This window comes from Ornithorhynchus anatinus, chromosome 2, assembly GCF_004115215.2.
Source record: "Ornithorhynchus anatinus isolate Pmale09 chromosome 2, mOrnAna1.pri.v4, whole genome shotgun sequence".
Lineage (NCBI taxonomy): Eukaryota > Metazoa > Chordata > Mammalia > Monotremata > Ornithorhynchidae > Ornithorhynchus > Ornithorhynchus anatinus.
This window is the reverse complement of record NC_041729.1, coordinates 716,976-722,657: the sequence shown is the minus strand read 5'-3', so window position 1 is coordinate 722,657 and position 5,682 is coordinate 716,976.

Sequence of the window (5,682 nt, the reverse complement as noted above, 5' to 3'; positions counted from 1 at the left end):
ATGTACAGATCGGTAACAGATAGAGACGGTCCCTGCCCTTTGACAGGCTTACGGTCTAATCGGGGGAGACGGACAGACAAGAACAATAGAAATAACACTTACTATATGACAAGTACTGTTCTAAACACTGGGGTAGATCAAAGGTAATCAGGTTGCCACAGTCCCTGCCCCACATGGGGCTCATACTCTTAATTCCTATTTTATGGATGAGGTAACTGAGGCACAGAGAAGTTAAGTGACTTAATAATAATGTTGGAATTTGTTAAGCACTTACTATGTGCAGAGCACTGTTCTAAGCGCTGGGGTAGATACAGGGTAATCAGGTTGTCCCACATGAGGCTCACAGTCTTAATCCCCATTTTACAGATGAGGGAACTGAGGCCCAGAGAAGTGAAGTGACTTGCCCACAGTCACACAGCTGACAAGCGGCAGAGCCGGAGTTCGAACCCATGATCTCTGAGTCCCAAGCCCTTGCTCTTCCCACTGAGCCACGCTGCTTCTCCAAGCTGTGTGACTTACCCAAGGTCACACAGCAGACATGTGGTGGAACTGGGATTAGAACCCAGGTCCGTTGTCTCCCAAACCCATCCTCTTGCCACTAGGGCATGCTGCTTCAAATACCATTATTATTAATCATATTACTGAGTGCAGAGCACTGTACTAACTCTTGGGAGAAGACGATGTAGCAATATAATACACATTCCCTGCCCACAATGAGCTTACAGGCTAAAGAGTTCCTATCCTCTCTCAACAAGGATAAAGAGGCCATAGGGCAAATTTCATGAACCTTTAGGGGTGTTGTACAGTTTTTTTATGTACATGAATTTTTATTTCTCTAGAGAAATATGGTCCTGTATATAGCCAGATTCCTTTCAGCCCATCCGCGTGGTTCAGTGGAAAGAGCATGGGCTTGGGAGCCAGAGGTCATGGGTTCTAATCCCAGCTCTGCCACCTGTCAGCTGTGTGACTTTGGGCAAGTCACTTAACTTCTTGGTGCCTCAGTTACTTCATCTGTAAAATGGGGATTAAGACTGTGAGCCTCACGTGGGACAACCTGATTACCCTGTATCTACCCCAGCGCTTAGAACAGTGCTCGGCACATAATAAGGGCTCAACAAATACCAACATTAGTATTATTATTATTACTGGACAGTTTTGGGGTGTCGGTGTTGGCTCTCATAGTCACTGGACATGCAGACACATGTGACATCCAATGCAAGCCAGCGGGCATGCGGATTTATATGTATAGTTGTCCTTAGTTTTTGAAAAAGAAGCCACTGTCAGTGAAGTTCAGCTGTGAGAGCATGTATAGCTGAAAAGGGCAATGTAGGATCCACAGTTCCATCCACAGAGTGCACCCAAGAGGATTGAGAAGCAGTGTTGCCTAGTGGGTACAGCATGGGCCTGGCAGTCAGAGAGCCTGGGTTCCAGTCCCAGCTCTGCCAATTGTCTGCTGTGTGTCTTAGGGCAAGTCATTTCATATCTCCATCTATACTCACTTCTTTGGTGAACTCCAAGGAAATGTCCAAAACTGAGCTCCTTATCTTCCCTCCCAAACCCTGTCCTCTTCCTGACTTCCCTGTCACTGTGGACGGTACAATCATCCTTCCTGTCTCTCAAGCCCGCAACCTTGGTGTCATCCTTGACTCCACTCTCTAATTAACCCCACACATCCAATCTGTCACCAATGCCTGCCGATTTCACCTTTACAATATCGCCAAGATCCGCCCTTTCCTCTCCATCCAAATTGCTATCCTACGGGTACAAGCTGTCATAATATCCCGGCTGGATTATTGTTAGCCTTCTCTCTGACCTCCCTTCTTCCTGTCTCTCCCCACTCCAGTCTATTCTTCATTTCGCTGCCTGGATCATCTTCCTGCAGAAACACTCTGGGTCTGTCACTCCCCTTCTTAAAAACCTCCAGTGGTTGCCCATCAACCTCCACACGAAACAAAAACTTCTCACTCTGGGCTTCAAGGCTCTCCATCACCTTCACCCCTCCTACCTCTCCTCCCTTCTCTCTTTCTACTGCCCACCCTGCACTCTCCGCTCCTCTGCCACTCACCTCCTCACCCTCCCATGTTCACGCCTATCCCGCCGACAACCTCTGGCCCACGTCCTACCGCTGTCCTGGAATGCCCTCCCTCCTTACCTCTGCCAAACTAACTCTCTTCCCCTCTTCAAAGCCCTACTGAGAGCTCACCTCCACCAAGAGGCCTTCCCAGATTGAGCTTCCCCTTTTCCCTCTGCGCCCTCTCTGCTTCCCCTCCACCCTCTGCTCCCTCCCCCTTCCCCCCTTCACCTCCCCTCAGCTAAGCCCCCTTTCCCTCTGCTCCTCCCCCTCTCCCTTCACCTCCCCTCAGCACTGTGCTCATTTGTATATATTTTTACTACCCTATTTATTTTGTTAATGAGGTGTACATTCCCCTGATTCGATGTATCGTGATTATGTTGTCTTGTTTTTGTCCATCTGTCTCCCCCAGTTAGACTGTAAGCCCCTTCATTGGGCAGGGATTGTCTCTGTCTGCTGCCGAATTGTATATTCCAAGTGCTTAGTACAGTGCTCTGCAAATAGTAAGCGCTCAATAAAAACTATTGAATGAATGAATGGATACTAAGTATTGGGGTAGACACAATAATAACGATTATTATTATTATGGTGCTTGTTAAGCACTTACTTTGTGCTAGACTCTGTACTAAGCTCTGGGGTGGATACAAGACAATCAGGTTGGACACAGTCCCTGTCCCACAGGGGGCTCACAGTCTTAATCCCCATTTTACAGATGGGGAACTGAGACACAGAGAAGTTCAATTCATTAAAATAATAATAATAATGTTGGTATTTGTTAAGCACTTACTATGTGCCGAGCACTGTTCTAAGCGCTGGGGTAGACATAGGGGAATCAGGTTGTCCCACGTGGGGCTCACAGTCTTAATCCCCATTTTACAGATGAGGGAACTGAGGCACAGAGAAGTTAAGTGACTTGCCCACAGTCACACAGCCGACAAGTGGCAGAGCTGGGATTCGAACTCATGAGCCCTGACTCCAAAGCCCGTGCTCTTTCCACTGAGCCACGCTGCTTCTCATTCATTCAATTGTATTTATTGAGCATTTACTGTGTGCAGAGCACTATACTAAACGCTTCGAAAGTACAATTCAGCAATAAAGAGAGACAATCCCTGCCCACACCAGGTTTACAGGCTAGAATCGGGGAGACAGACATCAAAACAAGTAAACAGGAATCAATATAAATAAATAGAATTATAGATATGGGGTGGGGAGGTGGAGTAGAGCAAAGGGAGTGAGTTAAGGCGATGCAAAGGGGAGGGAGAGTTGAGGATAAGGGGGGTTTAGTCTTGGCAGGCCTCTTGGAGGAGGTGAATAGGACTTTGAAGGGGAGAAGCATGATTATTTGGCTGATTTGAAGAAGGAGTGCATTTCAGGCCAGATGTAGGACATGGGCCAGGGGTTGACGGTGGGACAGGTGAGAATGAGGGACAGTGAGAAAGTTAGCACCAGAGGAGCAGAGTGTGCGGGCTGGGATGTAGAAGGAGAGAAGGGAGGTGAGGTAAGAAGAGGTAAAGTGATGGAGAGCTTTGAAGCCAAAAGTGAGGAGTTTTTGACTTGCCCAAGGTCACACAGCAGATACATGACAGAGACGGGATTGAAATCTAGGTTCTGCCCTTTCCTGGGTCCATGCTTTATCCACTAGGCCACATTGCTTCTGCTTTTTCCATGTGAATCTTTTGCTCAAGGAAAGCTACTCACTTCCTGGGCCACTCCCTTCATGACGCCATGCATGCAGGTCTGCCTCAACGATTCCCTCCAGTTTTCAGCGGAAATGCAGTGGAGCATGACTGAGCACTTAGTGTGTGCAGAACACTGTACTAAGCTCTTGGGAAATACAATTTGGCAGCAGATAGAGATAATCCCTACCCACCAATATTGGGCTCACAGTCTAGAAGGGGGAGACAGACAACAAAATAAGTTAACAGGCATCAGTGGTGTCAAATTGTGGATGACATCACACTTGCAGTTTGATAGAAGTCAGTCCTAGATCATTCAAGTCTAGAGTGTAACCCAAACCCTCCCCAGGCCCTCTGAACATGGACTACACGGCAGTGCTACTGGACTTGGTGGCAGAGGGAGGCTGGACTCTGGAGATCAAAACACCAGCTACAGTTCAACTCAATAGTATTTATTGAGCGCTTGCTGTGTGAAGAACAATGTACTAAGCACTTGGGAGAGTATGATATACAATATAACAGCGCATTCTCTGCCCACAGTGAGCTTACAGTTGTGCGCCATGTCCATCCCAGGCAGGGGACAGACCGTCTGGACACCCCCGAGATGAGTGGCAGGTTGCGGACAGTTCTTCCTGCCCTATCTGTTCTGACCACAGCCTTAACCCAAGTTCGTTCATTCGTTCAATCGTCTTTATTGAGTGCTTACTATGTGCAAAGCACTGTACTAAACATTTGGGATACTACAATATAACAATAAACAGACACATTCCACCCACAGCTAGCTCACAGTCTAATGGGCAAGACAGACATTAATATAAATAAATAAATTACAGATATATACATATGTGCTGTGGGGATGGGAGGGAGGATGAATGAAGGAGCAAGTCAGAGTGGCGCAGAAGGAAGTGGGAGGAGAGGAGGGCTTAGCCAGGGAAGGCTTCTTGGAGGAGTTGTGCCTTCAATAAGGTTTTGAAGTGAGGAAGAGCACTTATCTGTCTGATATGATGCTATTATATTATGCTATTGATGCCTGTCTATTTGTTTTGTTTCGTTGTCTGTCTCCCCCCTCTAGACTGTGAGCCTGTTGTTGGGTAGGAATTGACTCTATTTGTTGCCGAATTGTACTTTCCAAGCACTTACTACAGTGCTTTGCACACAGCTCAATAAATACGCTCAATAAAGCGCTCAATAAATACGATTGAATCGAATTGAAATGAATGAACAATTATTAATTACTGTTGTTATTATTATTGTTAGTATTATTAATAAACAGGGGCCGAAGGATCTGGGATGAAAATCGGTGCATTTGGATATTGTTTTACATATTAACACGAAAATTGGTGGGTTATTTTTGAAGCGAGAAATGAAGCACTCTTAGTCACAGCCTATTGTGGGCAGGGATCGTCTCTGTTGCTGAATTGCAATAATACTGATGGTATTTGTTAAGTGGTTACTATGTGCCAAGCACTGTTCTAAGCACTAAGGTAGATACAAGGTGATCAGGTTGTCCCCCCATGGGGCTCACAGCCTTAATCCCCATTTTACAGATGAGGGAACTGAGGCCCAGAGAAGTGAAGTGACTTGCCCCAAGTCACACAGCTGACAAGTGGCAAAGCCGGGATTCAAACTAGGACCTCTGACTCCCAAGCCCTCACTCTTTCCACTGAGGCATGCTGCTTCTCCAAATGTACTTTGGAAGTGCTTAGTACAGTGCTCTGCACATAGTAAGCGCTCAATAAATACGATTGAAGGAATGAATGAGCTCCCCTCCCACCCTCTCCTCTTCCCCCTTCCCCTCCCCTCAGCACTGTGCTCATTTGTATATATTATTTATTACCCTATTAATTTTGTTAATGAGGTATACATCTTCTTGATTCTATTTATCGTAATGATGTTGTTTTTGTTTTGTTCTCTTTTGCTTTGATGTCTGTCTCC